The sequence below is a fragment of the Apteryx rowi genome, unplaced genomic scaffold, assembly GCF_003343035.1.
Source record: "Apteryx rowi isolate R43461 unplaced genomic scaffold, aptRow1 scaffold_578, whole genome shotgun sequence".
Taxonomy (NCBI): domain Eukaryota; kingdom Metazoa; phylum Chordata; class Aves; order Apterygiformes; family Apterygidae; genus Apteryx; species Apteryx rowi.
Window position 1 is genome coordinate 249,871 of NW_020450847.1, and position 11,318 is coordinate 261,188.

At 44.5% G+C, this 11,318-nt stretch overlaps 1 long non-coding RNA gene across 1 annotated transcript; it reads right to left on the minus strand.

The window, feature by feature from the left end:
* Window positions 1–2,036: 2,036 nt before the first annotated feature.
* LOC112973992 lies at window positions 2,037–3,355 on the minus strand. The gene is made up of 3 exons (XR_003256122.1): window positions 3,303–3,355; window positions 2,598–2,618; window positions 2,037–2,107 (listed from the first exon to the last, which is right to left on the minus strand). It is a non-coding gene; the product is annotated as an uncharacterized LOC112973992 (long non-coding RNA).
* Window positions 3,356–11,318: the final 7,963 nt, after the last annotated feature.

Here is an 11,318-nt window from a genome sequence, read left to right on the forward strand (position 1 = left end):
CACCTTCAAAAAAGAGACAAGATACACAGTGAGGCAGAGAACCAACAGAAGAGCATGCCTTGTTCTGATCCCATTATGTCATCTGATCTAGCCAGAAATAAGAAGGTGCTCATGACCTCTTATATGTAACCTCTGCCTTGAGAGGTATGTATGTGTGTGCAGTGGGAGGTTGGGAGAGCATCAGGACAATGTGTGAACGTCCCTCACTAAGAAGAAAAATCAAAGTGGACTGCCCTGTGGCAAGAAAAAGACATTACAAAAGAAAACTCCTCATCCAGCAAAACCACTCACAGCTCCAACAGAACATCTCCCCCCCAGACACTCTTCATTCACATACATATTCGGTACAGCATAGGCCTGAGCACTTACCTGTGCCAGCTTCCACCAGTGTGACTACCACATCTAGGCTACAGAGATACTGATAGTCGTTGAGGTTGAAGAACGATGTGTCTGGAGAAACAACCAGTCTTATTAGTACAGAAAGCAGATCTGAGCTGAGAGATGAGCTCATACCCAGCAACCAGGAGGAAAAGTGACAGCTGGGCTGTGGCCCAGTTAGAACACAGCACAGTCAGGACCAGGACGTGTGGTCTCTAAAGTACTGCAGGAAGTGGGTCCACTTCTCAGAAGGAGCCATTTTTCCCCCCATAGGCCTCAGGATAGTGCTGCATACCAGGGCATTTCTGAAAGTGTCAAGTACTCCTGTTAGTTTCTGTATCTCAGCATTTTGTCCTGCCCTGCCCTGACATCTGTTTCACTTCTCTCAGCTTCTTCTACCTCTTCATTAAGTGTTCCCTGTCCCCTTCTCACCTGGCCTGTGAACCCTATCACATCTATGTACCAAGCACTGGTTTTCTGACACACGGACTCCTGTACAGGTCTCCCATATACATAGCTGGTAGAGAAGGAAGAACAAAAATAAGACACGTGAAAATAAGGCAATAGACTAAAAAGACCGTGGTATGAGTGCCATGCATGCAAGCTGATATTTCACTTTCATGGCTCTGCCAACACCCTTCACTTCTGTCCCACAGTTGCCCTGTTAGCCCGGCCCTGGGGTCCCCACATAGCTAATTGCCCTGCAATACAACACATCATTTTTTACCATGCACTCTAAATAAGGAAGGCACTTACCATTGTTGGGAAGCTGCATAATAGACCAGTGTTCACAAGGAGCTGAGCACCAAAGAATGTTCTACTAGCCTCCTAAAACCTCCACAGGAATTCAGACTCCCTCAAACCACAACCTAAACCACCTCCCCTTTAAAGAGAGAAACATTTGCTGATAAACTCTCCCGCTCCTACGACACTCCAAGCATAGCCAAGGCTTATTCAAAACATACCTGCCACAGATCCTCAGTGAAAAAGTTGGATCCAGTATGAAGACCTGCCTGGGCTCAGTAACAGTTACTTCAAATGTAGGCAACACTGGACAAAGTGGCATGATAGGTGAAGTTACACACAGCAGTAATTTGGTGACTATCACCCCAGTACCAACATATGTCTGTGTGTGGAAAAGGATGCAGTAAGGGCTGGAGACATCTCCTGAGTCTGGCATTAGCTCACAGGATCTGCACCAGCAAGGAAAAGACTCTCTCATGCTGGGATTTCTGTCAGATGGCCACGAAGAAGCAAGTTTCCTCTGTGTCCTGCACCTACACCAATTTTCCTTCCATGCTGTTTTCAGCCACGCTGAAGGTGCTGTAGGTATCCCTGCTGACCATGCTGATGATATATACTCTCAGGGCTAGTTCAGCTGCTAGCTGGAAGGACAGCTGGGCAATGCTTTGCTCCAGTTTCACATTAAGCCACTGGCCAGTCCGGTTACCATCACGACCCTGCTTCCACAGACAGATTCAGTGACCATCCTTCCAGTCCTACCTCACTCCCCATTCACTCCCTCTGTCCCACTCCTAGAGAGAGGAGGGCTGGGGGTGCTTTACAGGCTGGTTCTCTACAATGCCATATACTTGACCAAAGCTGCAGTACCTGTCTCTTACAGCAGAACTGTCCCAGAGGCATCAGTGTGTCCAGGGCTGATTTCAGCCTTCCCACTGGAGGGGAGAGCTGGCTTCCATCACATTTCCAGCCTTTCTCAGACCTGGGACTAGAAGAACGAAAGCTGCTAGTGCCTATTACATGGGGCACCTGCATTCAGTTCTGTGTCACTGCCTTAGCCTTTCCCAAGGATCAGAGAGGACTGAATTCTGCTTCATTCCTCTCCAAACACAAGGGCCAATGTTCCTCTCTGCAGAAAAAAAGATTTGGGACATTAGCAACCCCACCACAGTGATTCCTCTGGGCAGCAGGATGGAGGAGAACTGGAGAAGCAGTATCCCTGCAGGCTCGTCTGCTGCATGGAAGATGGTTTCTTTTCCCTGGCCCATTCTGCTCCAAGACAGCAGAAGGATGAGACCTCTGGGTGACCTTCCAGAAGACTACTGCTTTACACTTCAAAAGATCCTAGTTTCCAGCAGACAGCTTGCCATCCTGGCTAGGTGAGCCACTGCCCACCGCGGACATGCAAAACAGCTCTGTCTGATCTTCTAATCTGGAGTAGGAATAATGGAAAATAAAGGCATCTCATAGTTACTCACCCTCAGCTCCACCAGCAGGTACTAGAAATAAAAAAACAGGTTTCTCATTAGCTCCTTGAAACCCTTTTATGTAATACAGTGTGGCATAAAGACCCAGATGCAGTTACTGTAACAGTCAAACCCTCACAGTCATGCTGATTCAGCTATCTCAGGAGGATGAAAAACATCCAGTTAAGAACCATTTTCTCAAAATTCCCCACCATCATCCTTTATCTTCCACCAGCCTCACATCCACAGGGCCTGTCTGGAAAGGTTAGTTCAAACTGCTTTCTTCCATTTTGCTGGCAGGCACTCCATGTTATTTTATGCAAATAGATCTCAAACTGTTTCCTAGGAACTCACTTGATACCCTGGAGTGGTTCTTAGGGTCAAAAAGGAAGGAGGTGTGCTGGAGTGCAGTAGCATAAGGCCAGAGGCTGGCAGTTCTTGCAAGCCATCCACTTCTGGTTTAGAATTGGTTCTGAGTTGGGTTATATCCAGGGGTAAGTTTACAGAAGAGATCTGAGTCTTTACTCAGGTTTGATTATGAATTCCTGCAGCCACTCAAGAATGCTGGATTTGTGGTTCCTAAAGAATAAAATGCCCTGCCCAAGATCAAAAGCAGAGAGCTGCATCCCTAACATGCCATCTTATATAAACCCAATTTAAGTCTCCTGTTATTCCTCATTATTATTCTCCCCACCCTTTCTCCTTTACATTCCTCACCTTATCATTCAACAGGACAAAATTGCTGTTCAGAGTGACAGTTCAAAACTGTACTGCAATGGAAGAAAGCAAATAAGATATATGTGAGCATAACCATCAAGCACAGAGTCAGCCCTTTCCACCCTCACCCAGAACGTACCCCAAAATCGAGGTGTCTTTTCATGACATTCCCTTAGGCATCGTGCCTTATTTCTCCTAAGATCTGAGGGCATAACATGTTCCTGAGGATACAAATTGGGAAAAAATGTAAAGAAAGGAGAATATGAATCTAAGAGAGACTCTGAGGGAGAAAGGGAGGTGCTGAAATGTCCCACTCTGTTGCATGTGATCCTTAAAAAATGAACTTGAAAGAGCTGAGAGATTGGATTGCAGCATTGCAAGAAAGGTGTTAAACCAGCGCTATGAAGACTGGTGTATTGCCCAGGACCACGTAAGGAGAACCACTTCCTTTGAACAGGCTCTAACTCAGTTACAACCCATGCAACCTCTCAAAAAGTTAGCTGGAAAAAGATTGTTGCAAATAAATCAAACTTTGAATAAATCATATATAACGGCCAATACAAGGTATCAAAATAAGGTTTGCACACACTGCCAAAGATGCAGCCCATAACTATTTGTGTAGTCGTCTTCACAAAATCATGTACGGATATTGATTAGCTACCATAGGTCTGTACACATACATGTGCACGTGCTTGCAAATACCTGCATGTACGTAACAAGGCAGAAAAGTCCACAGGTACATATGGACAAACTGTAATTAGGCACAGTTCTGTACACAAAATTAGTCCTGATAAGAGGAAATTTTAAGTTGACTGGGCACTGTTAACTCTAACAGGCCTTGCTCAAATCTTCCAAAGGTCCTTCTTGTGCAAGCAGAAAGGAACCATTTGAAATATCTTTTACTTCAGGTTATCTATCTTTCAAAGCCATGGTAATGATTCAACAAATAATGATAACAGTTCTTATTGCAAAATGAATAAAAGACATAAGGTCTTGAAAAAAGATGCTAATCAAATATTTATTTCAATAATAGAATCATGCCACCTTCAGGGGAGAGAATGTGGGTGTGTAGTTTTCCAATAACTATAATTAGAGTAAACTGCACGCATTAAGTGTAGCTGGAGTGTTTACTGCTGAAGAGGTAATTTTGGATAGGCCAGACATTATTGAAGTACTGGACAGTATTAAAAAAAAAAAAAAAGATACACCAGCTACAAATAGAAAAGAAGAGTTTTCTAGACTTGATGTAACAAGGAAAATATTCTTTGACAAAAATGATTTAGGGAGCTTGAATACAACTAACAAATATAAGATGAAGGTCTTCTGATAGGTGACAGACAGTTGCCAGGTAGGTTCCCAGCATTTCTAAAAAAGGTGAGAGTGCATCATGGCATTTGAAATCTAGGGCAACAAAGGTAGTGAGTTCATTAAGGTTCTTGACCATTCCTTGATGGAATTTGTGTGGATACCCAGGATGATGTTTCCTGGAGCCCACTTAAGATCAGTGCTTATAAACCTAACAAGTCTGCATTGGGGAAACTGTAGAGTGGGTTGGTACAATTTTTTAGAAACAAGCCTTCAGTAGCAGTAAAGTATGAACTGGCAATCAAGTGTGATTTCTTCACTAAAATCCAGGGCCAAGGCAATTATTATAGCAGCTGGGCAATCCAAATCACAAGTCTCTATATTGATGTAGTGAGGATTTGCACACCATCAGGAACACTCTCTCAACCCTCCTCACAGCTTACCTTTATAGGCTTACCTTGTGGTCCTGGCATGTAAATGGGTATCAGTTTGCACAAAAGTGCTGCTGTCAATGTTCTGGACAAAGACCTTCTTCTCAGCTATTGTGTCCTTGCCTACAGAGAGCTGGATGATCACAGCTTCCTTATTGCCTCTTGCAGTGGAGGGATCTGTGGAGTACAGGAAAATACCCCAGGGTAACTCCTGAGCAGTTCTCAAGGGGGGAATTGGGCATACCAGTTAAGCACATGTGATCTGACTAGTAGCTAGTTTGCAGAGGAAACAAGGGGCATAGAACTCTACTTACTGCTAAACAAGTTGTTTCATAGTTGATATGGAAGAGACAGAAGTTCTTAGAACTGCACATGATGTTTATAGGATTTATACAAATTTATACTGGTATCTGTAGTACAAGGACACTGGAAGCATCAAGAAGCAGATAATGGTAGAAGCCAGATCTGTATACCATGCTGGAATAGGTTGAATATTATTTATTACCAAAATTAGAACCCCAATTTGGACTCTGGCAAGTCATAACAATTAGAAGCAAGTGGATCTGACCATTTTCTGGACAGAATGAGAAAAGAATTGCCAGCCTCCAGATGCTTCCCTAAATGTCAAAATGAAGAAACACCTGATTTTGAAGATCCTTCATGCTGTGCTGTGAGGTCCTTGGTAATGCTTGGAGCCACATTGTCCAAGAGGGAAGTAAAACAGAAAAACATAAACATAGGGAATTCTTGAGCGTTAGTAATAAACACAATACTCAAGCAGTTGCCTTTCACACTGTCAGCAAATGCCAGAGTCCCTAAGCCTTCAGCATGTGTTACTGATCGGGAGATCAGAGAATGAACAACTGTGAGACATAAGATCTCAGTAAAATCTCAGATCTGAATAAGAATACTGCACAGAGCTGTGTTCTGAACTACTGCCAAGCACTGCTGTTACCCACTCTCGTTTTGATGGGTGTTCTGCTATCGTTTCCATTTCTTTATGCATGTTTAAGATCAGTTGGGTGTGACTGGCCAGGTACTCACTTTCCATTGCTGTAATCCAACACTTCTCATCACCTGGAATTTGCATTAAGAGATTCTTTATAGGACAAGAAGGAAGGGTCCATGGGCATATAGCTGAATCGCTGACAACACAACCTATGCACAGAAGGGAATTTTGGCTACCACCTCAGAAAAAGGTTGGGTGCTTCATTAGCCTTACTATGAACTACTACGAATTACTCCATATACAACATACGAGCAATATAGCTGTTAATATAACTATTAATAATAGAACCGTTAATAATAATATATTAAACCTTAGTATGAACGACTCTGTGTAATAGAGTCTGATCATCAAATCACATACAAAGTAAGTGAGTATATACATACACACTGTCACCATCAAAACAAGGATCCCACAGCTCTCATCCACAACCTTCTGGAAGGGAAGTCAGAGCTTATAATTCTGCTCATTATAGTATTGATTACAAGGCTTTATGCAGAACTGTAAGTGGGCTTCTGATACTGCTCATAACTATTCTGCAGAGCTGCTATTCCTCCAAAAGGCAATACAACAGTCTACTGGCATGTATGTTTGTGAAGAGTACCTTTCAAATGGGAGCTGAGAGTCAGCACCAAAGCATTTCAAGCAGTCATCTGCAGGCAGGCTGGTACAACTCTCCTTATGCAAACCCATTTGGCTAAGGAACATGCACTGTTCTGTAGCTAAGCAGAGAGAAGTCTCCTTATCTTGTGGACAGTCCCTGCCTGCCTCAGTATCTGTCTCTAAGGCTGATACATCAGACTGCAGGAGCAGCACATTTCTGTGTGCACAGCTTTCCCATTTGCCAGCTGCACCCTCTTGCACTCCACCTCTGGTCCCCTCATCACAGCAACAGAGAAGTGAAATTGACAAGGAAGCAGAATTTACCAGCTTTCTTCTGCTCATGTGCCATTTTTGGCAGAACAGATGACTGCAGTGGAGATGGCTGAAAATCCTTCTCTGGGCCACATTTGAAGTGCACCCTACTAGACATTCAGGCCAGCAAAGATGTGAACAAGCTGAGCAGGGTAGCAAGGACACTTTAAAAACTCCCCCAAGGAACAAAGCCCTGACCATGAAGCCCTGATACTGTAAGCTCGTGTCTGCCCCCACCACTGAAGTAGCTCTAGCTTCAACTTTGACACCCTCACCAGGAAGTTGAAGCACTGGAACAGTTTTCTGTTCCAGAGAAAGCCATCTAGTAGTGTGTGGTTCTTGCCTTCAGTCTCCAATATAAGGGTGAGTAGCAGGGGCTCCTTTGAATCCCCTAGGCCCACACAGACCCTCTCTGTAGAAGGATAGCTCAGCCATGCCAGCAGCACCACCCCATAGGTCCTAGGAAGACAAAAGAAAACTGGGAGAGAGGTTTAAAAACATCTAGATTTTAAAAAGATAAGCATCTGTGTTCAAAAAGGAGAAGGAAATTCAGAAGGGAACTGAGTTCTCTGATTAACTGGTAGACTGATACCAATGTGATTGCAGCAGCCTGTCAGGGCCCTGAGGCACTAATAGGCCTTATTGGCCCTACCCAGCCTCCTCTGGGGCTTACCCCCACCCCTGCCCATGGCCCAGGACTCCATTTCAGCAGAGCTCCGGACTGTCAGTCCCAGCCCCAGCGACGCCATAGCAATGCCAGTCTCCAGCTCTGCCACAGCTATGGCCCTGCCTGGCCACAGGCCGCACTGATCTTGACCTCGTCCCGAAGGCTGACTGCCTGGCCCAGTCTCTGCCCAGCCCTGTCACCATGGCCCTACCCGGCCATTGCGGGGCTGTGTCTGATCCCAGTTACCCTCACCAGGCCTGATCCAGACTCAACCTGCAGGCTGACTGCCCAGCCTGGCTTCAGCCCTGCACCACCACCATGGACCTGCCTGGCTATCATTGGGCTGTGTCTGGTCCTGGTTGCCCTCACCAGGCCTGATCTGAACCCCAACCCATGTTGTCCAGTTTGACCTCAGTCCTCCCTCATCAGCACAGACTTACTTGGTGATCACAGGGTTATGACTCACCATGTTCACCAACACTGGACCCAATTTTGATTTGCTGACTTGCATACCTGGCTTGACCTGGAGTCTGCCTCATCACCATGAACTTGTCTAGTGATCTGGACTCCTGGTTGAATCTGGCTACCATCTCTTGGTCTGCCTTGCTTGCCTCACTCAGGTACTGTGAGCCTGGGCCTGGGCCAGCAATGCCCCTACCCTGCCAGCCATGTTATCAGGTTCAGCTTCCGGCTCCTCTCCCTTGGGGAGCAGCTGGCCTTCACTACTCCCTGATGCAGGCTGCCTGGCAGTAGGAACACATGGTTTACTACCTCTCCTTTATCTTCCTGCCTTCACTTCTCAGATGTCAAAGGAACTCAGTGAGGTTCAGAGACTCCAGCCTTAGTATTTCGGAAAGTAGAGAAAGTAGCCCAGAGAACTACAGAGACTGAAGCAACAAGTGCCTGCATACCTTCCCTACAGAGGTACACCCAACCTTCCACAAGAGAAACAGGGACTCAAAATACCTCATCTCTCAAAGGAAAGGGGCCTTGCTGTTGCCTCTGAAGTTCAATTGGAACAGTCCCTTTAGTTGCTCCTGTGACATCAGAGTTGTTTCTCTGGTATCCAATAATGATGCTGCAGAAGCAAATTTCTCACAGATGTATCACATCTGTATAATCTTTCTGCTTGTGCTACCATCTTTTACCATCACTGGGCCTCTGAGCAATAGGACAGAAAGAGGCACATGGGAAGCCATGTGCTAAGACAGGAAGCTTCCTAATATGTCACCTGTCCACTCTCTCTATGGTCCTTGGCCTTCTGCAACTTGGTAACAATTACTAGTTATCCCTTCAAGAGGAAAATCAGTGCAAAGTGGAACAAGAGGACGAGGCTTTGATAATGAATATTTCTCCTCTATTTCTATTGTATAAAGAACAGGAAAGAGGGTGAAATTGGAAAAAATGTAGTTTTTTAACCAGTTTCATCAAGAAGTTCTCAGCACAACACTGCTACTGGTTTTCCAAAACCCTTATTATACCCCTTCTAAAAGCCATACTAAATTACAGAAGATGGCCAGACTCTCCCTCCCTTAGCCCTTTTTGTCCCACTCTCCATGGGAAAACCTCAGAATTGGTCTTTCACGTTCCCTTACCGCAGTATAACCACCTCCCTACACCAGCCAGGCACCTGTCCCATCTCCAGCTTCCTCATTCCCTGTCAAGGACAATGCACAGTCACTCAAATTCATCTGTTTGCCTCCTTTCTGATTTTATTTCATGTGGCATTCCCTCTGCCTCTGTCTAGTGCCCTCAAACCCTTGGTCCCCAATGATGCCTTCTCCTAGTCCTATGTCCTCCACAATACCATCTCGTTATCTCTGAAGTCACTAAGGTAAAGTACTAAGAGTGCTTTAGGTCCCCCAGACACCTCATAAGCTACTCCTCCTTCTCACACACATGCTGTCTTCCTCCCCTTTCCTAAAGGGCTGCAACCAGTTCCACAGTGACTCAAAGGACAGAAACACTTGCTGGGGTTTACTGAAGAAGCAGGATCAACATGTTGAGAAGAAGCAGCCACATGTCCATGGGTGAAGCCACATGTGCTGCACTTGGCACAGCTGCCAAAAAGCCTCTTTGCAAGGACCTAGAGAAGGATAGAGGAGAGGAGACTAGGCTACTTTGTCTCAGGTTCTGCAGCACCAGTTTTATAACCTGTCAGCATCACAACTCCTTTGCCCAGCTACCAATGGGATTCAGTCCTCCAATCAGGGCATCTCCTGAAGTGAGGAAGAAGGAAATCAGATATGACCTGAGAAGACCTCTGGAACAGAGCCCAGGGAAAGCCCTGGAAGGCTGGAAAAGCTACTTTTCTTCTTGCAATCTGGACAGGACCAAATGTCCACACAATATACAAGCACCACATGCCTCAGTTTGTCTAATATGTATACAAGCAAGTACGCTTGGAAAACCTTATAATCTGCAGAAAACAAGATTGAACCAAATCAAAAGTAAGACAAAAAGAAATCTAAAAAGAAATCATTTTTCCAAGCCTGGCAATATTCTTTGTGCTGAAATAAGTCCAAACAAAAGTATGAGTTGCTTTTTGTAGAAGAGCTGTCAGGTTTTCACTCACTACCCAAAGAGTGCTAAGCATAGCAGACTGAAACAAAATTCATCAGGGCACAAATCACCAGACAGGAGAAAATAAACATGGTTAAGAGTGGGATTGTCAAAGATCCATTCCACAAACCATTCCACTGCATTGACAGTTATGCTCCCATACTCCATAAACAAAACTATCCATCAGGGGAGTTCTTCCAGTATCTGTCCAAAGAAGTAATGTAGTTAAGGTAGGAAAAACTCCTGAATCTTATCTGTAGATGTTCTCAATGGACCAAGCTCTGTCTAAAATTCACCAGCCCAAATTCTGTCGAACAGCCTCCGTACTGTCAGTACCATTCCCAGTGGACCTGTTCTAGTAGAGATTCACACTATGAGGTTTGCTAGCTAGTTTATGCAAGATGAGAGATTTTGCAAGATGAGAGATTTTGTAAGTACTGTGCCTCACCTAGGAAATATAACCCCACGGTTACAAGACTCACAGAAGTATGTGCTGGGGTCTTTCCCATATACTTTAATTTGAGGGTAATCAGATTGTCACAGGAAAATCAATGCTGGTCTAAACTCACATTCGCAACTTTTCAAGTAAATCAGTTTGAGCCTGGTGAAGTTAGGAGACAGTTTGCTTTTTTGCTAGTAACTGGTATGTCTTGCAGATACTTGTGAAAGGGAGTAAAATCTTTCCAGATGCTAAACACTTTAACAAAGAGGGCAATATAATGGAGGAGGAAAACAGTAAGCAATATGTAATTCAGCTGGATGAACAACTATTATAGCCAAAGGAAAAGTAGTTACTGGAATGATGCAGTTCAAAGGGGAGACTGCAAAAGAACTTGCAGTTAAGAAAGAACAATGGAAACAGTTCTCCACTGCTCTGAGTGACATTTTTCTGAAGCTTATCTATGGATTTAAATTTACAAGGATCTTTTGTTGGCCGAGATTAAGGGAGTAAAAGTCAAGTGCTGTTTTATTAATGCATGCATGTTAATTCTCTTGTTTCTTCTTCATCTGCATGACAGTAGGTAGTCTGGAAGTTCCAGGATTCCAACTAAAGTTCTGTTTAAGTGTCTTGTTTTGCATGTTGAATATACACTTATGCCTAGATCTATGATTTCTTCTGAGGACTCTTT